The sequence below is a fragment of the Triticum dicoccoides genome, chromosome 7A (genome assembly GCF_002162155.2).
Source record: "Triticum dicoccoides isolate Atlit2015 ecotype Zavitan chromosome 7A, WEW_v2.0, whole genome shotgun sequence".
Classification (NCBI taxonomy): Eukaryota; Viridiplantae; Streptophyta; class Magnoliopsida; order Poales; family Poaceae; genus Triticum; species Triticum dicoccoides.
The window spans coordinates 268,439,328-268,465,654 of record NC_041392.1 but is presented as its reverse complement, the minus strand read 5'-3'; positions in this window follow the sequence as shown (position 1 = coordinate 268,465,654).

Here is a 26,327-nt window from a genome sequence, read left to right as displayed (position 1 = left end):
ATTCGGAGTATTTAGATCTTTATGATGAAATTGATGAAAGTGGGATTGAAAGAAATAAAAATCTAGATGTTGCTAAACCCACTATATTGGATTTCAAGGAATTTAATTATGAAAGTTGCTCTTTAATTGATTTTATTTCCTTGTTGCAATCCGTGCTAAATTCTCCACATGCTTATAGTCAACATAAAGCCTTCACCGAACATATTGTTGATGCCTTGATGCAATCTTATGAAGAAAAACTTGAGTTGAAAGTTTCTATCCCTAGAAAACTCTATGAGGAGTGGGAACCAACTATTAAAATTAAAATTAAAGATCATGATTTTTATGCTTTGTGTGATTTGGGTGCTAGTGTCTCTACTATTCCCAAGACTTTATGTGATTTGCTAGATTACCGTAATTTTGATGATTGCTCTCTAAACTTGCATCTTGCGGATTCTACTATTAAAAAACCTATGGGAAGGATTATTGATATTCTTATTGTTGCAAATAGGAATTATGTTCCCGTAGATTTCATTGTTCTTGATATAGATTGCAATCCTTCTTGCCCTATTATTCTTGGTTGACCTTTCCTTAGAACGGTTGGTGCGATTATTGATATGAAGGAAGGGAATATTAGATTTAAATTTCCATTAAAAAAGGGAATGGAACACTTTCCAAGAAATAAAATAAAATTGCCATATGAAACTATCATGAGAGCCACTTATGGATTGCCTACCAAAGATGGCAATACCTAGATCTATCCTCGCTTTTATGACTAGCTAGGGGCATTAAACGATAGCGCTTGTTGGGAGGCAACCCAATTTTATTTGTATTCCTTGATTTTTGCTCCTGTTTAGTAATAAATAAATTATTTAGCCTCTGTTTTGGTTGTGTTTTTTGTATTTAATTAGTGTTTGTGCCAAGTAGAACCGTTGGGAAGACTTGGGGAAAGTCTTGTTGAACTTGCTGTAAAAAACAGAAACTTTAGCGCTCATGAGAACTGCTGTCATTTTTATTTGAAGAGTGATATTTAGTTAATTCTTTTTGTAGATGATTAATAGATAAATTAATCACGTCCAGAAATTTATTTTATAATTTTTGGGGTTCCAGATATTGCTCTAGCTACAGATTACTACAGACTGTTCTGTTTTTGACAGATTCTGTTTTTCATGTGTTGTTTGCTTATTTTGATGAATCTATGGTTAGTAAAATAATTTATAATCCATAGAGAAGTTGGAATACAGTAGGTTTAACACCAATATAAATAAATAATGAGTTCATTACAGTACCTTGAAGTGGTCTTTTGTTTTCTTTCTCTAACAGAGCTCACGAGTTTTCTACTTTAAGTTTTGTGTTGTGAAGTTTTCAAGTTTTGGGTGAATTCTTTTGATGGATTATGGAACGAGGAGTGGAAAGAGCCTAAGCTTTGGGATGCCCATGGAACCCCCAAGATAATCCAAGGACACCAAAAAGTCAAAGCTTGGGGATGCCCCGGAAGGCATCCCCTCTTTCGTCCACTTTCATCGGTAATTTACTTGGAGCTATATTTTTATTCACCAACATGGTATGTGTTTTGCTTGGAGCGTCTTGTATTATTTTTGTGTTTGTGTATTAGTATGCCACAATCATCTTTGCTGCACACACCTTTTGAGAGAGCCATACATGAATTAAAATTTGATAGAATACTCTATGTGCTTCACTTATATCTTTTGAGCTATGTAGTTTTGCTCTATGTGCTTCACTTATATCTTTTGAGCTATGTAGTTTTGCTCTATGTGCTTCACTTATATCTTTTGAGTGTTGTAATTTTGCTCTATGTGCTTCACTTAGATCTTTTAGAGCACGGTGGTGGATTTGTTTTAAAGAAACTATTGATCTCTCATGCTTCACTTAAATTATTTTGAGAGTCTCTTAATAGCATGGTAATTTGCTTAATAATAATATGCTTGGTATTCAAGATTTGTGAAACTTTCTTTTGAGTGCGTTGAATACTAAGAAAAGATTGAAGCATGATAATTGTTTTGAGATATGGAGGTGATAATATTAGAGTCATGCTAGTTGAGTAGTTGTGAATTTAAAGAATACTTATGTTAAAGTTTGTGATTCCCGTAGCATGCACGTATGGTGAACCATTATGTGATGAAGTCGGAGCATGATTTATTTATTGATTGTCTTCCTTATGAGTGGCGGTCGGGGACGAGCGATGGTATTTTCCTACCAATCTATCCCCCTAGGAGCATGTGCGTAATACTTTGCTTTGATAACTTCAAGATTTTTGCAAAAAGTATATGAGTTCTTTATGACTAATGTTGAGTCCATGGATTATACGCACTCTCACCCTTCCACCTTTGCTAACCTCTCTAATACCGCGCACTTTTCGCCGGTATCATACACCTACCATATACCTTCCTCAGAACAGCCACCATACCTACCTATTATGGCATTTCCATAGCCATTCTGGGATATATTGCCATGCAACTTTCCACCGTTCCGTATCATGACACATTCATCATTGTTATATTGCATATCCCGGTACACCGTCCGAGGCATTCATATAGAGTCATATTTTGTTCTAAGTATCGAGTTGTAATTGTTGAGTTGTAAGAAAAATAAAAGTGTGATGATCATCATTATTAGAGCATTGTCCCAGTGAGGAAAGGATGATGGAGACTATGATTCCCCCACAAGTCGGGATGAGACTCCAGACGAAAAATAAAAAAAGAGGCCAAAGAAGCCCAAATAAAAAAGAGGCCATAAAAAAGAGAAAAGGCCCAAATAAAAATAAAAATAAAAAAATGAGAGAAAAAGAGAGAAGGGACAATGTTGCTATCCTTTTACCACACTTGTGCTTCAAAGTAGCACCATGATCTTCATAGTAGAGAGTCTCTCATGTTATCACTTTCATATACTAGTGGGAATCTTTCATTATAGAACTTGGCTTGTATATTCCAATGATGGGCTTCCTCAAATTGCCCTAGGTCTTCATGAGCAAGCAAGTTGGATGCACACCCACTTAGTTTCTTTTTGAGCTTTCATATACTTATAGCTCTAGTGCATCCGTTGCATGGCAATCCCTACTCACTCACATTGATATCTATTAATGGGCATCTCCATAGCCCGTTGATACGCCTAGTTTATGTGAGACTATCTTCTCCTTTTTGTCTTCTCCACAACCACCATTCTATCCTATAGTGCTATATCCATGGCTCACACTCATGTATTGCGTGAAAATTGAAAAAGTTTTGAAAAAGTTAGAGTATGAAACAATTGCTTGGCTTGTCATCGGGGTTGTGCATGATTTAAATACTTTGTGTGGTGAAGATAGAGCATAGCCAGACTATATGATTTTGTAGGGATAACTTTCTTTGGCCATGATATTTTGAGAAGACATAATTGCTTTGTTAGTATGCTTGAAGTATTATTGTTTTTATGTCAATATAAACTTTTGTCTTGAATCTTTCGAATCTGAATATTCATATCACAATTAAGAAGATTTGCATTGAAATTATGCCAAGTAGCACTCCGCATCAAAAATTCTCTTTTTATCATTTACCTACTCAAGGACGAGCAGGAATTAAGCTTGGGGATGCCTGATACGTCTCCAACGTATCTATAATTTTTGATTGCTCCATGCTATATTATCTACTGTTTTGGACTATATTGGGCTTTATTTTCCACTTTTATATTATTTTTGGGACTAACCTATTAACCGGAGGCCCAGCCCAGAATTGCTGTTTTTTTGCCTATTTCAGTGTTTCGAAGAAACGGAATATCAAACGGAATGAAACCTTCGGGAACGTGATTTTCTCACCGAACGTGATCCAGGAGACTTGGACCCTACGCCAAGGCATCAGAGAGGCGGTCACGAGGGTGGGGGGCATGCCCCCCCTAGGGCGCGCCCCCTGCCTCGTGGGCCCCTCGGAGCTCCACCGACGTACTCCTTCCTCCTATATATACCTACGTACCCCCAAACGATCAGAAGAGGAGACAAAAACATAATTCCACCACCGCAACTTTCTGTATCCACGAGATCCCATCTTGGGGCCTGTTCCGGAGCTCCGCTGGAGAGGGTCGTCATCACGGAGGGCTTCTACATCATCATAGCCTCTCCGATGAAGTGTGAGTAGTTTACCTCAGACCTTCGGGTCCATAGTTAGTAGCTAGATGGCTTCTTCTCTCTTTTTGGATCTCAATACAAAGTTCTCCCCCTCTCTTGTGGAGATCTATTCGATGTAATCTTCTTTTTGCGGTTTGTTGAGACCGTTGAATTGTCGGTTTATGATCAAGTCTATCTATGAATAATATTTGAATCTTCTCTGAATTCTTTTATGTATGATTGGTTATCTTTGCAAGTCTCTTCGAATTATCCGTTTGGTTTGGCCAACTAGATTGGTAGTTCTTGCCATGGGAGAAGTGCTTAGCTTTGGGTTCGATCTTGCGGTGTCCTTTCCCAGTGACAGAAGGGGCAGCAAGGCACGTATTGCATCGTTGCCATCAAGGATAACAAGATGGGGTTTATTTCATATTGCATGAATTTATCTCTCTACATCATGTCATCTTGCTTAAGGCGTTACTCTGTTTTTAACTTAATACTCTAGATGCTTGCTGGATAGCGGTCGATGAGTGGAGTAATAGTAGTAGATGCAGAATCGTTTCGGCCTACTTGTCACGGACGTGATGCCTATATACATGATCATGCCTAGATATTCTCATAACTATGCTCAGTTCTATCAATTGCTCAACAGTAATTTGTTCACCCACCTAGAATACTTATGCTCTTGAGAGAAGCCACTAGTGAAACCTATGGCCCCTGGGTCTATTCTCATCATATCAATCTTCATCACTTTAATCTTGCTTTGCTTTTTACTTTGCCTTTACTTTTTACTTTGCATCTCTATACCAGAAATACCAAAAATATTATATCTATCAGATCTCACTCTCGTAAGTGACCGTGAAGGGATTGGCAACCCCTAATCGTGTTGGTTGCGAGTAGCTATCGTTCTGTGCAGGTACGAGGGACTTGAGCGTGGCCTCCTACTGGATTGATACCTTGGTTCTCAAAAACTGAGGGAAATACTTACGCTACTCTGCTACATCATCCCTTCCTCTTCGAGGAAAACCAACGCAAGCTCAAGAGGTAGCATGTAGCTTCGAGTTCAGCACATGTTTAGCTCGATGACGTCCCTAGAACTCTTGATCCAGCAGAGGGTCGAGGGAGAGTTCCTTCAGCATGACGGCATGGTGACGGTGATGGTGATGTGATCCGTGCAGGGCTTCGCCTAAGCACTACGACGCTATGACCAGAGGAGTAAACTGTGGAGGGGGGCACCACACACAGCTAAGAGAACTATTGGTATGCCTTTGGGGTGCCCCTTGCCCCCGTATATAAAGTAGGGGAGGGGAGGCCGGCCGGCCCCTAGGGGTGCGCCAAGTGGGGGGAGTTCCACTAGGACTCCTAGTCCTAGTCGGCTTCCCCCTTCCTTCCAACGGAGAGGGGGAAAGGGGAAAGAGGGGAGAGGGAGAAGGAAAGGGGGGTGTCAGTGTCAAAACCGGCGGATCTCGGGTAGTGGGTCCCAAACTGTGCGTCTAGGCTAGATGGTAACAGGAGGCAGGGAACACGATGTTTTACCCAGGTTCGGTCCCTCTTGATGGAGGTAAAACCCTACATCCTGCTTGATTAATATTGATGATATAGGTAGTACAAGAGTAGATCTACCACGAGATCAAGGAGGCTAAACCCTAGAAGCTAGCCTATGGTATGATTGTTGTATATGGAGTTGATTGCCTACGGACTACAACCCTTCGGTTTATATAGACACCGGATAGGGTTAGGGTTACATAGAGTCGGTTACAATGATATGAGATCTTGAATATCCGCATTGCCAAGCTTGCCTTCCACGCCAAGGAAAGTCCCATCCGGACACGGGACGAAGTCTTCAATCTTGTATCTTCATAGTCCTGGAGTCCGGCTGAAGGTATAGTCCGGCTACCCGAACACCCCCTAATCCAAGACTCCCTCAGTAGCCCCTGAACCAGGCTTCAATGACGACGAGTCCGGCGTGCAAATTGTCTTCGGCATTGCAAGGCGGGTTCCTCCTCCAAGTCCTTCATAGAAGATTGTAAACACCAAGAGTAGTGTCCGGCTCTACAAAATAAGCTTCCACATATTGCCATAGAGAGAATAATATTAACACAAATCAAATCTGCTGACGTATTCCGCAGTGCGTCATCACACTACAGCCAAGTCCTTCACTCGAATCGTTTTCACTTTTCCACCTCAGCGTGTTTTGCGAGGCGGTTTCCTTGGCACGTCTTGTCAAAGCAGAGATCGTGTGCCCCCCTTTTACGGGATTCTCATCAATACGGACGTGGGTAATCCAATCGTGCCCGTTAGCATGTTTTCTCGATTAAAGGCGAGTCCCAAACGGTTACGGGGAGGGCTCCTGGTATTCAACCCCTTATAAAGAGACCAGGGCCTTACTCCTTTTCTCCAATCCCAAAACAAGTTCGCCCATTGCCTCGAGTTCCAACACCCTAGGCTCCAGATTCTGGGTGCCTCAGACCTTCGACAATGTCCGGTTCCGACCTTCAAGGCCGATGGATGCCCTCCTCCGTCACGAAGGAGGACGTGCTAAAGTTGAGAGAGGCTAAGTTCTTGACCGCCGAAATTTCGCACAGGTTGCCTGCTCAAAGGCAGGCTATCCCCAGTCCACAGCCCGGTGAGAGCGTAGTGTTCGTGTCTCACTTCCTTCGGGGGTTAGGCTTCCCGATGGACCCCTTTGTGAGGGGACTGCTATTTTATTACGGGCTGGAATTCCACGACTTAGCTCCGGAGTCCATCTTCCATATCTCCTCGTTTGTCGTTGTATGCGAAGCGTTCCTCCGTGTTACCCCTCACTTCGGATTATGGCTCAAGACTTTCAAAGTGGAGCCGAAGATGATCAAGGGACGGCACGCAGAGTGCGGAGGCACTGTTATAAGCAAAAATGCTGATGCTCCATGGCCCGAGGGCTCTTTTCAAGAGGAGCTAGGCTTGTGGCAACGAGAGTGGTTTTATATCACCGCTCCCTGGAGCGCCAAGTGGGTGGCGCTTCCTGCCTTTTGCTCAGGTCCCCCACCACGGCTAGCATCATGGGTTAACAGAGGGTTAGATTGGGGTTTGCCCAAAGACGTGCCCCTGTTACATGGCCGAATTAAGGATCTCTTGGAAGGAGACCTCAGCTTGGTCAAGGTGACGCAGGTCATGTTGATTCGCCGAATATTGCCCGGCAAACGTCGCCCCCTTCGCCTGTGGGAGTTTAATCCAGAGGGACCGCGAGCTCTCCAGAACTTTATGGGCGCAACGCCCGCGGAGATGTATAGACTGTTCTTCGGATCACAAGAGATGTGTCCGGATTTAACCGAGGACGCAGGCCTAAGCTGCAATCGCCCGGATACTCAAGTAAGCAACCTTGTGCCCGGACCTCCTATCCGTATAATTGTCATAAACTTGCCCCTAAAAGAGCCGTCCTTTTAAACAGGAGTGGATAGCGAAGGCGAAGCTGATCAGGTGTCCGGCTCCCCTTCCTGAAACCAGGCCGGATCCCGTGCTGGTCAGGATGCTGGAGATAATGCCTTTGGAGGGAGAGGACAAGGAAGCTATGGCTCCTCGAAGGAGGCTTCTCCGAAGGGAGGAACCGACAATTCCTCTACTAAGGGGAAGAAGAGAGCCGCCTCTGACGACACGGAAACCATGGCCTCGAAACGGGGGAGAAAATCCTCGTCAGAGGGTCCGACGCCGGGGAGTTCCTCGGCCGGACTACGCCCTCAAGGGGATCCGCCCTCCAGCGAGCCGTAAGTGGAGAAAAGATTTTCCTTTTGACGGATGAGGGAAGTCCTTGATTTATATCTGAGAAGATTAACCAAACCTTTATCTTGTAGCTCGGACCTCAGCCCTTCTCAGCAGAGCTCGTCTTCGGGGAATCTCCTTCCGGAGATGATGGAGAGCAGGACGCCTCCCCCTGCCGTGCCGCCTAGCAAGGCGGGCGACCCTGAGGTGTCGTCGCGGAGGGTTTCTCCAAATCTGGCAGGGGCGGAAGGTGGCTATGCACCCCCCGAGGTTCTCCACGTCCGGCCTTCGAAAGAGGTCATGGGACGAGCCCGGCACCGTCTGGTGCTCGGCCGGAGGAGCTAAAGATTCTGCTGGGGCGAGCTTCTATCTCAGAGGAGCACCGCACATTGATGGGCATGGTGATTGAAAGGATTTCATCCGTAGAGAGCAGATTGTATGAGGCCGTCAAAATTTTACTGACGGGTTTCGAGGTACATTAGATAATGTATACTTCTGTCAGTTGCGCATGAATAAGACGCGCCCTGTGTAGATAGTAGCCCCTGAGACTCTGCGCGTCATCAAGAAATGACGGCACGCGGAGGATCATAATCCCAGGTCTAAGATGTCGCCTTTGAATGTAGGCGGCAGGGTGTCCGGAATCGAGCCGAACTGACGATTTTGCCGAACTAAAGCGGCAACTGGACGTGGCAGATGCCGACATCACGCTTGTCGATAAGCGGCTTGATGAGGCTCAAGGTATGTAATTCCTCGGGCGGCATCAGGTAAGAACAGTTTTATGCCTGTGTCTTACGATGTGTGTGCTTGACGCAGATGGTGCGGCCTCCGTGGAGAGTCTTAGGGCAGAACTTGCCCGAGCTAAAGAACAAGCCAACGAAAGTGATGCGGCCACCAGGAAAGCCCTTGAAGAGCTAAGAGCCGAACAGGCTGCTCATTGCCGAAGCAAAGAAGAGATGGCCGAGATGGCCGAAAAGTTAAAAAGCGCTACAGACCGTTACAGACTTCTTGAAAAAGAAGACCAGGCGAAACAGACGGACTTAGAGAAGGCCGTTGCCAATGCCAAGGATGCGCGCTCTGCGATGAGAGCTGCGAAGGAGGAGCTGCGTCAGGCCGAACAGATTGCGGCTGGAAAGCCCTTTATGCTGCGAAGGAAATTTTGTGATCCGAAGTTTGCTCCGTTGGACCGGATGTGGAGTGTGGAGGATACCTATCTGGACTTGGAAGCGAGTGCTGCTGATGCGACCGAACACTTTCGAGATCAGAAAGATCGCGAAGTGGAAAAGCTTTTCTGGTCGCAGTTTCACAATCCAGAGCATCCAGGCAGTGGATGATCGTTTGGCTCAATGGGCCGAACTGAATAGGTTGTCTGGACTCGCCATGAAGTACGTCATGGGTCACCTGTGGCCGGGGAGATCGGAGCCGAAGAGTTATTTCAGCTTGGTGCAGCAATTCCTTGACGCAGTGCCGCGTATAAATGCAATGAAGAGGTCATCATGCATAGAGGGCGCTAGGATGGCTCTTGCCCGTGTTAAGACATACTGGGCAGAGATGGAGACCATCGTTGTTGCGTCCCGAGATTCGGACAAAAGCCGAGTATCTTTCGAGCACTATTTTCAGGAAGTTCTTGAAGGCGCTCGTGTAATAGGGACGCAGTGCCCGAAAGATGCTATGTTATGATAGCATATGTAATTATAAAGTAATATTTTGATAAACTGTAGTGGCCTTTTTTATACTTGTGCCTCCAAGTATTGGGAACACCTCCTGTGCGGCCGGTTTAAGATATATATATATATATATATGTATATATATATATATATATATATATATATATATGTATATATATATATAGAATCTGAAAGATGGCAGTCGTTGGCTTCAGCCCCCACGCACATAGTGCAGGGGTGCTTGTAGAAGACGCATTTTCACACTTAACCCAACGTCTTGGTCCTACAAAGGAGGTGATAGCGCAGCGGGCCAGGCAACCTCACTATAATGCTTTAACACTTTCACTTAGCCATAGGAGTTTGACAGTGAGACTATTTAGGTAGCCCCTTGGTGGCAACTGCGCTCGTCCGAGTTCGGGGCGCGTATGTGCCTAACCGGGAAGCGGCCCTTCGTTAAAGCGGAGGAATCCGATAGATTCCGATAGGTCATCGAGTGGCTGACCAGTCTCACGCTACATCATGACAGTCAATTTTCGGCTTTCTCTATTGAGGTGCTCGCCCGGCCGAACCGGGGCACAATCGCAGTAGTTCTCCTGGTGCTACCTTAGCCGATAGAGCGGAACGTAAGGTAGCCGAACTCAGGAGCCGGGCAACCCAACATTTGACCAAAGACATGATTCAGAGCTGATGCATATAATGCCAAAACTCGCGATGCCGAACACTCCCTAAGGTGTTCGGTCTTTATGAGTGCGGGCAAAACAACACTCTTTATTAAAAAAAGCCCCTAGTGTCCAGGTACGTGCAAAAATTCTGACGTGGCCACATGCCAAGACGCCAGCCTCCTCCTTGGTTATATCAGAAAGAAAATAACCAGGGGATGTGTAGCAACAAGAGACAGTAAAAAAGGTTTACGCAGGGTCTTAATCTGAAAAGAATCCTTTAGGACGGGTCCCTACTGCACGTCTGTGCCTGTGTCTCCGTTGTGCCGTATCCTGGACGGGCTCCGCACGACGTTCATCTGTAAAAGAGAGGAACTGAGTTGAAAACGGGTCGTGCCGAAAAAGTATAAAATAAGCAAAATATAAAGTAAGATATATAAGATTGAGCTTTATTGTCTCTTATTGTATATGCGTGGAGCCCCTAGTTCGGGGGTATATGGCTTCTAGGCCTGCATCAATGATGATTTTGCACCGAACTCGTCTATCCGTGTTCGTGGTCTTGAATGACCTATTTTGAAGTTTTTTTTGGCCGGTGAGGCCATTTTGCTGTGGGGCTGTCAAAGCGGCCGCACAGTCCTTCGCTTGGGGAGGCACACTTTAGTGCTTCCCCTTCAAAGAGATGATGCCTCGTGGACCGGGCATCTTAAGCGTAAGAGATGCATAATGCAGTATTGCGTTAAAGCGAGCGAAAGCTTCGCGTCCCAGTAGTGCTTGATAGCGACTTGAGAACGGGACGATATGGAAGGTCAGCTTTTCGCGGCGGAGGTTATCGGCAGAGCCGAATATGACTTAGAGCCGGAGAAAACCCATACAATGGGTGTCCGGACCAGGTATTACTCCTTGAAAGGAGGTTTTGCTGCGGCGGATTCTTGCTGGGTTTATCCCCATGTGCTGGATTGTATCCTGATATATCAGGTTTAGTCCACTGCCGCCGTCCATAAGGACATTTGAAAACTGGAGTCCGCCAATTATTGGATCGAGTATCAAGGCAGTCCAGCCTATATTCTTGATATCTCTAGAATAATCTAGCTGATCGAAGATGATCGGTTTTGACAACCAGTGGCAGGACCCTTTGGGGATGGGCCGTGTGGTGCGTACCTTTACGGGTGCCGCACGTTTTGTTATGTGAAGTGAGTTCACTGTTTTTACTTCTTGTGGGAAGTTCTTTTGTTTCCTGGTACTCTGCTTTTGGGGTTCGTCCTCGTCTTCGCTTGGTGTGTCGAGCCCCTTGTGTTCGGCATTGAGTCTGCCGGATTGTTTGAAAACCCAACAGTCTCTGTGGGTATGGTTAGCAGGCTTCCCGGGAGTACTGTCTATCTGACATATCCTGTCCAGGACTTTATTTAGGTTGGATGGATCGTCCCTGTTATCCCGGGGGGGGGGGCGATTTTTACTGATTTTGTCGTGAGCCTTTGAATCCGGCATTGACTGTCGTGCTCTTCGGACTTTTGTCCTTAGTCCAACGACGGTCCTTGTTGCGTCGCGGTTTTCCGTTTCCATCCCTAGTTTCGGATGTACTTGGGTCGCTGGGGCTGCACCTTGCCAACCAGCTGTCCTCCCCTGCACAAAAGCGGGTCATGAGGCTTGTTAGTGCGGCCATTGTTCTTGGCTTTTCTTGGCCGAGGTGTCTGGCGAGCCATTCATCTCGGACGTTATGCTTGAACGCTGCTAAGGCTTTGGCGTCCGGATAGTCGACTATCTGATTCTTTTTAGTGAGGAATCTATTCCAGAACTGCCGAGCTGATTCTCCGGGTTGTTGAGTTATGTGACTAAGATAGTCTGCATCCGGAGGGCAGACATAGGTCCCTTGAAAGTTTGCTCGAAAAGCATCCTCGAGCTCTTCCCAGCTTCCAATTGTGTTTTCGGGAAGGCTTTTAAGCCAATGCCGGGCTGGCCCTTTAAGCTTAAGGGGTAGATATTTTATGGCGTGGAGATCATCTCCTCTAGCCATGTGTATGTGGAGGATATAATCCTCGATCCAAACTCCAGGGTCTGTTGTTCCATCATATGCCTCTATGTTTACGGGTTTGAATCCCTCTGGGAATTCATAGTCCAGGACCTCATCGGTGAAACATAGGGGGTGCGCGGCACCCCTATATTTGGGTGTGCCGGATTCTGATGATGGCTTCATAGCGTTGCTTACGAGAGCTTGCTTTCTTGGCCCATAAATGGACCTGACTGGGCCATGATGCAAATCCTTAAGTGGGTCGCATGCCGATTTAGGTGCGGCGCCGCTTGCCGCTTTATGGGGTCATCTATCCGACCGTGTGGCTTTTTCATTTTTTGAATGCGAGGGCTCTAGGGCCTCTTCATCGAATTCAGGCAGTAGCCTTCTTTTCGGATAGCTTTTAGTGCGGCGACTGTCGCCGTACTTATCTGTGGTATTGATTACTTTGCTCCATCTAATCCGGAGTGCATCTTTCGCTGTTTTTAGCTTCCGCTTCTGCTTTTTTAGGCTGCGTGCAGTTGCAACGAGCCTCTCGTGGAGATTCTTCTGCTCCATAGGTTTATTCGGCGTGAGGTCGTCCGGAATGCCGTTTTCGCCAGAGGAGGGATGTTCGGTTTCTCTATCCGTGTTGCCCTGTTCGGACGGTTGCTCTAAGGCCTGTTCATCGTCTACCGGCTCGTCCTGCTCTATGGCTGGGTTTTTGTCGAGGCGGGGCTTGGGTCGGCGTTTACGCCGACGCTTTGATTGCTTTTCGGGGGGTTGATCTCCCGTCCCATCCCCTTTTTCCTCGTTGTCGCTTCCTTTAGGGGTATCCACCATATATATGTCATATGACGAGGTGGCCTTCCAGCGCCCTACAGGTGCTGGTTCCTGTTCGTCTCCTACATCGTCGTCCATGCCGTCGATGTCTTCGGAGCTGAAGTCAAGCATGTCGGTTAGATCATCGATAGTGGCTACAAAGTGGGTGGTGGGTGGGCTTTGAATTTCCTCATTGCCCGTATCCCACCCTCGCTGAGCGTAGTCCGGCCAGGGCTCTCCTGATAAAGAGAGAGACTTGAGAGAATTCAGGATGTCGCCAAAAGGCGAACGCTGGAAGATGTCTGCGGCGGTGAACTCCATTATCGGCGCCCAATCGGATTCGATTGGCAGGGGCGCGGGGGGTTCGGAGTCCGGGGAGGAGTCCGGATCCTCGGAGTCATGGGTCGTGCAGAGTGCGGGGTTAGCGTTCGGCTCGATCGCTTTTGGGATCGTAGCCCCCGAGGTGACGTCCAACCGCTCATCCTCGATTGACGCAATAGGCTCTGAGTTAGGGGTCGGAACCGATGCGTGTGCGGCCTCCAGGACACTGTCCAGAGGCAGAGCTAGGTCATGCCCCTCGAGATAGTGCGGCGCGCTTGGCCGTGGCTCGAACCCGTCGAAGATCAAGTCTCCGCGGATGTTAGCCGTGTAGTTTAAGCTTCCAAACTTGACTTGATGGACAGGGGCATAGCTTTCGATCTGCTCGAGGTGGCCAAGCGAATTGGCCCGCAGAGCGAAGCCGCCGAAGACGAAGATCTGTCCGGGGAGCAAAGTCTCACCCTGGACCGCATCGTTGTTGATGATCAAAGGAGCCATCGGGCCTAAAGGCGACGACACAGAGGAACTCTTAATGAAAGCACCAATGTCGGTGTCAAAACCAGCGGATCTCGGGTAGTGGGTCCCGAACTGTGCGTCTAGGCCGGATGGTAACAGGAGGCAGGGAACACGATGTTTTACCCAGGTTCGGGCCCTCTTGACGGAGGTAAAACCCTACGTCCTGCTTGATTAATATTGATGATATAGGTAGTACAAGAGTAGATCTACCACGAGATCAAGGAGGCTAAACCCTAGAAGCTAGCCTATGGTATGATTGTTGTATATGGAGTTGATTGCCTACGGACTACAACCCTCCGGTTTATATAGACACCGGATAGGGTTAGGGTTACATAGAGTCGGTTACAATGATAGGAGATCTTGAATATCCGCATCGCCAAGCTTGCCTTCCACGCCAAGGAAAGTCCCATCCGGACACAGGACGAAGTCTTCAATCTTGTATCTTCATAGTCCTGGAGTCCGGCTGAAGGTATAGTCCGGCTACCCAAACACCCCCTAATCCAGGACTCCCTCAGGGGCCCCCGCCCCCACCCCTTGTCCAATTCGGACTGCTAGGGGGGGTGCCACCTCCTGTGGCCTGCCTCCTCCTCTCCACTATGGCCCATGAGGCCCATTAACTTTCCCGGGGGGTTCTGGTAACTTCCCGGTACTCCAAAAAATCCCCGAACCTCTTCGGAACCATTCCAGTGTCCATATACAACCTTCCAATATATGAATCTTTACCTCTCAACCATTTCGAGACTCCTCGTCAGGTCCGTGATCTTATCTAGGACTCCGAACAAACTTCGGTCACCAATACCCATAACTCATAATACAAATCATCATCGAACGTTTAAGCGTGCGGACCCTACGGGTTCAAGAACTATGTAGACATGACCGAGACACATCTTCGGTCAATAACCAATAGCGGAACCTGGATGCTCATATTGGTTCCTACATATTCTACGAAGATATTTATCGATCGAACCGCAATAACAACATACGTTATTCCCTTTGTCATCGGTATGTTACTTGCCTGAGATTCGATCGTCAGTATCATTATACCTTTATCAATCTCGTTACCGGCAAGTCTCTTTACTCGTTCCGTAGTGCATCATCCCGTAACTAACCCATTAGTCACATTGCTTGCAAGGCTTATAGTGATGTGCACTACCGAGAGGGCCCAGAGATACCTCTCCGCTACTCGGAGTGACAAATCCTAATCTTGATCTATGCCAACTCAACAAACACTTTCGGAGATATCTATAGAACATCTTTATGATCACCCAATTACGTTGTGACGTTCGATAGCACACAAGGTATTCCTCCAGTATCCGGGAGTTGCATAATCTCATACTCAGAGGAATGTGTATTTGACATTAAGAAAGCAATAGCAATAAACTGAATGATCAATATGCTAAGCTAACAGATGTGTCTTGTCCATCACATCATTCTCCTAATGATGTGATCCCATTATCAAATGACAACACATGTCTACGGTTAGCAAACATTAACCATCTTTGATCAACGAGCTAGTCTAGTAGAGGCTTACTGGGGACTCGGTATTTGTTTATGTATTCACACATGTATTTAAGTTTCCGATCAATACAATTGTAGCATGAATAATAAACATTTATCATGAATAAGTAAATATAAAATAACAACTTTATTGTTGCCTCTAGGGCATATTTCCTTCAGTCTCCCACTTGCACTAGAGTCAATAATCTAGATTACATTGTAATGAATCGAACACCCATGGAGCCTTGGTGCTGATCATGTTTTGCTCGCGGAAGATGCTTAGTTAACGGGTATGCTACGTTCAGATCCGTATGCATTTTCTAAACTTCTGTGTCTCCATCCTTGACCTTTTCACGAATGGAGTTGAAGCGTCTCTTGATGTGTTTAGTCCTCTTGTGAAACCTAGATTCCTTCGCCAAGGCAATTGCTCCAGTATTGTCAAAAAAGATTTTCATTGGAGCCGATGCACTGGGTAATACACCCAGATCGGATATGAACTCCTTCATCCAGACTCTTCATGAGCTGCTTCCAAAGCAGCTATGTACTCCGCTTCACAAGTTGATCCTGCCACGACGTTCTGCTTGGAACTGCACCAACTGACAGCTCCACCATTCAATATAAACATGTACCCGGTTTGTGACTTAGAGTCATCCAGATCAGTGTCGAAGCTAGCATCAACGTAACCATTTACGACGAGATCTTCGTCATCTCCATAAATGAGAAACATATCCTTGGTCCTTTTCAGGTACTTCAGGATGTTCTTGACTGTTGTCCAGTGATCCACTCCTGGATTACTTTGGTACCTCCCTACCAAAACGATGGCAAGGCACACATCAGGTATGATACATAGCATATCATACATGATAAAACCTATGGCTGAGGCATAGGAAATGACTTTTGTTTTCTCTCTATATTCTGCAGTGGTCGGGCTTTGAGTCTGACTCAATTTCACACCTTGTAACACATGCAAGAACCCTTTCTTTGACTGATCCATTTTGAACTTCTTCAAAACTTTATCAAGGTATGTGCTTTGTGAAAGTCCTATTAAGCGCCTTGATCTATCCCTATAGATCTTGATGCCCAATATATTAGCAGCTTCATCGAGGTCTTTCATTGAAAATTCTTATTCAAGTATTCTTTTATGCTAGCCAGAAATTTTATATCATTTCCAATCTATAATATGTCATCCACATATAATATCGGAAATGCTATAGAGCTCCCACTCACTTTCTTGTAAATACAGGCTTCACCATAAGTCTGTATAAAACCATATGCTTTGATCACCTCATCAAAGCATATATTCCAACTCCGAGATGCTTGCACCAGTCCATATATGGATCGCTGGAGCTTGCACACTTTGTTAGCACCTTTAGGATCGACAAAACCTTCTGGTTGCATCATATACAAATCTTCTTTAAGAAATCCATTAAGGAATGCAGTTTTGACGTCCATTTGCCAGATTTCATAATTATAGAATGCGGCAATTTCTAACAAGATTTAGACTGACTTAAGCATCGCTACGGGTGAGAAGGTCTCGGCATAGTTAACTCCTTGAACTTGTTGAAAACATTTCACGACAAGTCGAGCTTTGTAGATGGTGAAATTTAAATTAGTGCCTGTCTTCTTCTTGAAGATCCATTTATCCTCAATGGCTTCCCGATCATCAGGCAAGTCCACCAAAGTACACACATTGTTCTCATACATAGATCCTATCTCAGATTTCATGGCCCCAAGCCTTTATCAGAATCTGGGCTCATCATACCTTCTTCATAGTTCATAGGTACGCCATGGTCTAATAACATAACTTCCAGGACAGGATTACCGTACCACTCTGGTGCGGAACGTGCTTTGTTCGACCTACAAGGTCCAGTAGTAACTTGATCTGAAGTTTCATGATCATCATCATTAGCTTCCTCTCTAGTTGGTGTAGGCATCACAGGAATGGATTTCTCTGATGTGCTAGTTTCCAATTCGAGAGAAGGTACAATTAATTACCTCATCAAGTTCTACTTTCCTCCCACTCACTTCTTTCGAGAGAAACTCCTTTAGAAAGGTTCCATTCTTGGCAACAAAGATCTTGCCTTCATATTTGTGGTAGAAGGTGTATCCAATTGCTTCCTTAAGGTATCCTATGAAGACGCACTTCTCCGATTTGTATTCGAGCTTATCAAGCAAAAGCCTTTTGACATAAGTGTCGCAACCCCAAACTTTAAGAAACGACAGCTGATACGTCTCCAACGTATCTATAATTTATGAAGTATTCATGCCTTTATATTATCATTCTTGGCTGTTTTACAGTCATTCTATAGCAACTTTATATATTTTTTGGGATTAGCCTATTGACCCAGTGCCCAGTGCCAGTTGTTGTTTTTTGCTTATTTTTTACATTGCAGGAAATCAATATCAAATAGAGTCCAAACACCGCGAAACTTTTTGGAGATTTTTTATGAACCAGAACACCCAGGATGGGCCAGAGCAGCACCTGGGGGTGCCCTGAGGGGGGCACAACCCACCAGGGCGCGCCTGGGGGCCCAGGCGCGCCCAGGTGGGTTGTGCCCACCTCGATGGCCTCCCGCACCCCTCTTTACCCCATAAATTCACAAATATTCTGAAAACCCTCGGGGTTACCCTAGATCAGAAGTTCAGCCGCCGCAAGGCTCTATAGCCACCGAAAACCAATCTAGACCCCGTTCCGGCACCCTGCCGGAGGGGGGAATCATCTCTGGTGGCCATCTTCATCATCCCGGCGGCTACCACGATGAGGAGGGAGTAGTCCACCCTCGGGGCTGAGGGTTTATATCAGTAGCTATGTGTTTAATCTCTCTCTCTCTCTCTCTATCTATCTATCTATCTCTCGTGTTCTTGATATGTCATGATCTTGATGTATCGCGGGCTTTGTTAATATAGTCGGATCATATGGTGTTTTCCCCTCTCTATCTTGTTCTGATGAATTGAGTTTTTCCCTTTGAGATTTCGTTGTTATCGGATTGAATACTTTTATGGATTTGAGAACACTTGATATATGTCTTGCAATTGAATACTCGTGGTGACAATGGGGTATCGTATTGATTCACTTGATATATGATTTGGCACTCAACTCACAGATTCCTGAGGTGACATTGGGGTAATCTATGCATAGGGGTTGATGCACGTTCTTGTCTTTGTTTCTCCGGTAGAAATCTTGGGGCACTGTTTGAAGTTCTTTGTGTTGGATTGAATATTACGAATCTAAATTTGCTTTGGTGTTATTTTAGTATGAACTCTTGGTTAGATCGATCGAAAAGAATAGCTTCGTGTTATTTTAGTACGAACTCTAGGATAGATTGATCAGAAAGAATAACTTTGAGGTGGTTTTGTACGCTACAAACATTGCCGTCCTATGTTCTCCGCTAGATAGGAACTTTGGAGTGATTCTTCATTGCACGTTGAGGGACGGTTATATGATGCAATTATATTAGCACTGTTGAGAGATTGCACTAGTGAAAGTATGGACCCTAGGCCTCATTTTCAAGCATTGCAATACCGTTTTTGTGCCCGTTTACTATTTTCAACCTTGCTGTTTTTATTTATTCAGATTATAAAAATATATTTCTACCACCCGTATTACACTTTTATCACCATCTCTTCGCCGAACTAGTGCACCTATACAATTTGCCATTGTATTAGGTGTGTTGGGGACACAAGAGATTTCTTGTATTTGGTTACAGGGTTGTTTGAGAGAGACCATCTTCATCCTGCGCCTCCCATGGATTGATAAACCTTAGGTCATCCACTTGAGGGAAAATTGCTACTGTCCTACAAAACTCTGCACTTGGAGGCCCAACATGAGTCTACAAGAATAAATTTGCGCAGTAGATATCAAGCTCTTTGTTGGCGCCTTTGCCGGGGAGGTGAGTGCTTGAAGGTATATCTTTAGATCTTGCAATCGAATCTTTTAGTTTCTTGCTTTATCACTAGTTTGGTTTATAAAAGAAAACTACAAAAAATGGAATTGAGGTTGCATCATATTATTGATCATCTTTATAATATCTTTCATGAAAATGATACAAAAGAAAATTGTGCTCAATACTCAATTGATAGAAGAAGAATTCAATAAAATGTTTGGTATAAATGATGAGCATGATTGCAATGTTGTTAGTATGAATTCTTTGAATATTCATGATGCTAATGATATGCAAAGCCATAAGCTTGGGGATGCTATGTTTGATGAAGATGATATTTTTAGTCCCCCAAGATTTGATGTGCAAATTTGTTATAATGATAGCATGCCTCCTATTTTTGATGATTATATTGATGAAAGTGGATTTGGAGAGGTCATGACTCTCTTTAGTGATGAATCCACCATTTTGGATGAGGCTTCAATTGACTATGATAACAAAGTTGTTATCCCTGTTCAAGAATTCATCCGATTAACCAGTTAACTTGCCGATTAATCCTTACTCATAGGGACTCCGAGTAGCCGATTACCCGATAAATCGTCTGATTAATTGATTAAATGGCCGATTAACTTGTCGATTAGCCTATTAATCCCCTACTCACCAGTCGACCGAGCAACTACCAGTTAACGATTTCCTCAATAATGTCTATGATGATTATGGTGATGACATGTATGCTATAAAGAATAATGATAACCATGAAACTTGTCATCATCATTTTAATTTTCAATCTCATGATAGTTATTTTGTTGAGTTTGCTCCCACCACTATTATGGGTGAGAAGAAATTTGCTTATGTGGAGAGTAATACAATTTCTATGCTTGTGGATCTTGAAAAGAATGATTTATGTGATAGTTATATTGTTGAATTCATTCATGATGCTACTGAAAATTACTATGAGAGAGGAACTTATGCTTTTAGATATTGCAATAATATCAAGTTCCCTCTCTTTGTGTTGAAAGTTTTGAAGTTCCACTTGTTTTGCCTTCCTATGCTAGTTGATTCTTGTTCCCATAAATTGTTTGCTCATAAAATCCCTACGCATAGTAATTGGGTTAGGCTTAAATGTGCTTTCCATGTGCTTCATGATGCTCTTGTTATGTTTCAATTCTTATCTTTTATTCGAGCATCATTGAACTCCTCATGCCTAGCTAAAAGCCATTAAAGAAAAGCGCTTGTTGGGAGACAACCCAACACTTTTATGTTGGGAACACAGTAATTTCAAAAAAAAATCCTACGCACACGCAAGATATATCTAGGTGATGCATAGCAACGAGAAGGGAAGAGTGTTGTCCACATACCCTCGTAGACCGTAATCAGAAGCATTATGACAATGCGGTCGATGTAGTCGGACGTCTTCACGATCCGACCGATCCTAACACCGAAAGTACGGCACCTCCGCAATCTGCACACGTTCAGCTCGGTGACATCCCACGAACTCTAGATCTAGCTGAGTGTCGAGGGAGAGTTTTGTCAGCACGACGACATGATGATGGTGATTATGAAGCTACCGGAACAGGGCTTCGCCTAAGCACTGCTATGATATGACTGAGGTGGATTATGGTGGAGGGGGGCACCGCACACGGTTAAGACAATGATCAACTTGTGTGTTCTAGGGTGCCCCCTGCCCCCGTATATAAAGGAACAAGGGGAGGGGGGCGACAGCCTCATAGGGTGCGCCCCAAGGGGGGAATCCTACTCCTACTAGGAGTAGGTTCCCCCTTTCCTAGTCCAACTAGGAGGGGAAGGAAAGAGGAGGAGGGGAGAAGGAAAGAGGGGGCCGGCCCCCCAAGCCCTAAAAAAATTCGGTTTGGGCCTAGGGGGGCGCGCCCCACAGCTCCCTTGCTGCCCTCTATTTCCACTAAGGCCCATGAAGGCCCATTGACCCCCCGGGGGGTTCTGGTAATTCCCCGGTACTTCGGTATTTATCCGATGACCCTCGGAACCTTTTCGGTGTCCGAATATAACCTTCCAATATATCAATCTTTATGTCTCGACCATTTCGAGACTCCTCGTCATGTCCGTGATCTCATCCGGTATTCCGAACAACCTTCGGTACATCAAAACACATAAACTCATAATACCGATCATCATCGAACATTAAGCGCGCGGACCCTACGGGTTCGAGAACTATGTAGACATGACGAGACTCATCTCTGGTCAATAACCAATAGCGGAACTTGGATGCTCATATTGGCTCCTACATATTCTACGAAGATCTTTATCGATCAAACCGCATAACAACATACATTGTTCCCTTTGTCATCGGTATGTTACTTGCCTGAGATTCGATCGTCGGTATCTCAATACCTAGTTCAATCTCGTTACCAGCAAGTCTCTTTACTCGTTCCGTAATGCAACATCCCGTAACTAACTCATTAGTCACATTGCTTGCAAGGCTTATAGTGATGTGCATTAATGAGAGGGCCCAGAGATACCTCTCCGATACAAGGAGTGACAAATCCTAATCTTGATCTATGCCAACTCAATAAACACCATCGGAGACACCTGTAGAGCATCTTTATAGCCACCCAGTTACGCTGTCACATTTGATAGCACACTAAGTGTTCCTCCGGTATTCGGGAGTTGCATAATCTCATAGTCATAGGAACATGTATAAGTTATGAAGAAAGCAATAGCAACAAACTAAACGGTCATCGTGCTAAGCTAACGGATGGGTCAAGTCAATCACATCATTCTCTAATGATGTGATCCCGTTAATCACATAACAACTCTTTGTCCATGGCTAGGAAACTTAGCCATCTTTGATTAACGAGCTAATCAAGTAGAGGCATAGTAGTGACACTCGGTTTGTCTATGTATTCACACATGTACTAAGTTTCCGGTTAATACAATTCTAGCATGAATAACAAACATTTATCATGATATAAGGAAATATAAATAACAACTTTATTATTGCCTCTATGGCATATTTCCTTCATTTTACCTATTGTTTTTGTGTGTTCACATGATTAGGCTACTGTAGTAATCATGTTTTATTGCTTTTGTTTCAATAAAGGGCCAAGTAAGACCTTTGGGATGGCTTACGGTGATAGTTGATTTGATCTTGCTGAAAAACAGAAACTTTTGCACTCAGGAAAATAATTCTCATTTTTAACAGAAGCGTGATAAAATGTTGATTCTTTTTGCAGAAGATTAATAGACAAATTTCACAGGTTTTACTATTTTTTAGAACTTTTGGAGTAGCAGAGGTATGGTTGGAGTACAGATTACTACAGACTGTTCTGTTTTTGACAGATTCTGTTTTCAATGCATAGTTTGCTTGTTTTCTAATTTCCATGGCTTATATTGCTCAATATAAATTGTGGAAATGATATTCTACAGTAGGCATTGTGTGAGAATAATTATGAATCTTGTCTTTGACAGTACCAAAAGTGAAATGGTTTTCTCTTTATCATACTAACCTATCTCACAAAGTTCCATTAAGTTTTGTGTGATTGAAGCTTTCAAGTTTTGGGTGAGATGTAGATATGAGGAGAATAAAGAGTGAAAATACCCTAATCTTTGGGATTCCCAAGGCACCCCAAGGTAATATTCAAGGAAGATCTAAGCAACTAAGCTTGGGGATGCCCCGGAAGGCACTCCCTCTTTCGTCTCCAACATTATCGGTAACCTCACTTGGAGCTATGTTTTCATTCGTCACATGATATGTGTTTTGCTTGGAGCATAATTTTATTTTGTTAGTATTTGCTTGATGTTATTTAGAATAATATTTTGCATCTTTCTTTTCAATAAAAATATCAAGTATAGCATTTGCCATACTTATTTTGCAAGTATACATGTTTCTGTTTGAAAATAGAAAGTTTACCGCTGTTGCGAAAATTCCCTAGAAAATTCAGAAAGCGATAAAATGTTGAAACTTTTGAAAAATAAGCTCTCATAAATTTTCTACAGTGTGGTAAATTTTCATAATCTTTGGACTTTAAGAAGTATTAATACTCTTGCATTCTTTACAAACTGTACTATTTTGGCAGATTGCTGTTATGTTTGCATTGTTTGCATATGTTTGCTTGTTTAATGATCCTATTTGAGGATAGGAGTATTAAATATGCAAAGGCATTTAGTATGCAATGTTGAATAATAATTTTAGTGATTTTCTACAGTAGAGAATGATAAGGTTTTGCATTAGTTTATACTAACTTATCTCACGAGTTCTTGTAGAGTTTTGTGTGGATGAAGCTTTTGAGATTTAGGAAAACCGTGATATGAGAAGAATTAAGGAGACACAAAAGCTCAAGCTTGGGGATGCCCAAGGCACCCCAAGATAATATTTCAAGAAGTCTCAAGCATCTAAGCTTGGGGATGCCCCGATAGGCATCCTACCTTTCCTCTTCAACAATTATCGGTTAGTGTCGGTTGAGCCTAAGTTTTTGCTTCTTCACATGAGTTGTGATATTCTTAGAATGTCATTTTATTTTCATTTTGCTTGATGTTTTAATAAAATACTTAGATCTGGAAGTTTTTAAATAAAATATACTCCTCAAATAGTTACTAGGGAGGCTAGGTAAGCGGCATTCACATCCCGTCAACGAAGCTCTTTTCTATGGAATTGCTCTAGTGCTTCACTTATATCTTTTTGAGCACGGTGTGCTTTAGTATTTTTGTAGAAATCCTCTCTTGCTTCACTTAAATTAATTTGAGAGAAATAAATATTATGCTCATGATCTTCACTTTTATCTTTTTGGAGTAGCTTGTCATTTACTCTTGTGCTTGACTTATATCTTATATATAAGTAAATTGTTGAATAAATTGAAAGCCATGAAGTTGAAATTACATCATGCCTAGTGGTAGCTTCACATTGGGTTTAGAAAGTGAAATCTTTTGAGGCTTGACAATCACAATATTGGTCATACAAGCAATTCATGAATGATTAGTAGAAGGAAGAGAACTTTCACATGCAAATACACTATCTTGGAAATCTTTTGTGATTGTGAGCCCCCATCAAAATATTATATGCCAAAATTGTTGACATTGGACAAGGAAGACAACGTAATGGTTTATGTTTGTTCATATTCACATAGAAGCTATATTTTCATAGATCCTTCAACATGTGGTGCTTTCCCCCCATCTTTGCTAGCCAAAAACTCCGCACCAAGTAGAGATACTACTTGTGCATCCAAAAACCCTTAAACCCAAATCTTATTTTCAAGAGTCCACCATACCTACCTAAGTATTGAGCAAGATCCTTCAAGTAAGTTGTCATTGGTGCAATTAAGGCAATAAAAATTGCTTCTAAAAGTGTTAGATCATTTAGTGTAAGAGAAAATTGAGCGTTGTACAAACTTGTGATGGCAAAGTAATAAAAGTGACGGACTGCATAATAAAGGTTGCTATCATAAGGGGCAATATAACGTGACGTTCTTCTGCACTAAGGGGTTGAGCATACAAACAAACAAGGTCATGGCAACCTTTGCTTCCCTCTGCGAAGGGCCTATCTTTTACTTTTATGTATTTACTTTTATGCAAGAGTCAAAGTTTTTCTCTCTATCTTTTTTTTATTTTCTCCTTTGGCAAGCATCATGTGGTGAGGAAAGATCTAGCCACATATATCAAGTTGGATATGGGTAGCATGAGTTATTTTTGTTGATATCACCCTTGAGGTTAATACATTGGGAGGCGAAATTATAAGCCCCTCTCTTTCTATGTGTCTAGTTGAAACATTTTGCTCATGTGTATGTGGAAGGATCGAGAAGAGGTGTCTAGAGGGGGGCGGATTAGACACTAAGTGCCAAAAGTTGCAGTTTTTAATATTCTTAAGTTTAAGTGGAGTTTAAGCACAAGTTTAACAAACACAATACATATCAAGCAAGCATGCAATGAGTATATGAGCAGCGGAAAGTAAAGCATGCAACTTGCAAGAATGTAAAGAGAAGGGTTTGGAGTATTCAAATGCAATTGGAGACACGGAGGTTTTTGTCGTGGTTCCGATAGGTGGTGCTATCGTACATCCACGTTGATGGAGACTTCAACCCACAGAGGGTAACGGTTGCGCGAGTCCACGGAGGGCTCCACCCACAAAGGGTCCACGAAGAAGCAACCTTGTCTATTCCATCACGGCCGTCGCCCACGAAGGACTTGCCTCACTAGCGGTAGATCTTCACGAAGTAGGCGATCTCCTTGCCCTTACAAACTCCTTGGTTCAACTCCACAATCTTGTTGGAGGCTCCCAAGTGACACCTAGCCAATCTAGGAGACACCACTCTCCTAGAAGTAACAAATGGTGTGTTGATGATGAACTCCTTGCTCTTGTGCTTCAAATGATAGTCTCCCCAACACTCAACTCTCTCTCACAGGATTTGGATTTGGTGGAAAGAAGATTTGATTGGAAAGCAACTTGGGGAAGGCTAGAGATCAAGATTCATATGGTTGGAATGGAATATCTTGACCTCAACACAAGTGTAGGTGGTTCTCTCTCAGAAAATGTGTATTGGAAGTGTAGGTATGTTCTGATGGCTCTCTCCACGAATGAAGAGTGGGTGGAGGGGTATATATAGCCTCCACACAAAATCTAACCGTTACACACAATTTGCCAAACTCGGTGGGACCGAATGGTTAAACTTGGTCGGACCGATTCAGCAAACCTAGTGACCGTTAGGATTTTCGGTGGGACTGAGATACTCGGTAGGACCTATATGGTTAGGTTTAGGGCATAACGTAATCTCGGTGTGACCGATTACACAAACTCGGTGGGACCGATTTTGGTAATAAGCTAACCGGAGAGTTGGTGAGGCAAACTCGGTGGGACCGATTACACAAACTCGGTGGGACCGATTTTGGTAATAAGCTAACCAGAGGGTTTGCATTGTAATCTCGGTAGTACCGATTGCTCAAACTCGGTGAGACCGATTTTGGTAATGGACATACACAGAGAGATTACAATCCCATCACGGTGAGACTGAGATCCCTATCGGTGAAACCGATTTGCTAGGGTTTGTGGCAGTGGCTATGACATCTGAAACTCGGTGGCGCCGGATAGATAGAATCGGTGGGGCCGAGTTTGACTTTTGGTTTAGGTCATATGTGGATGTGGGAAGGTAGTTGAGGGTTTTGGAGCATATCACTAAGCACTTTGAGCAAGCAAGCCATTAAGCAACACCTCATCCC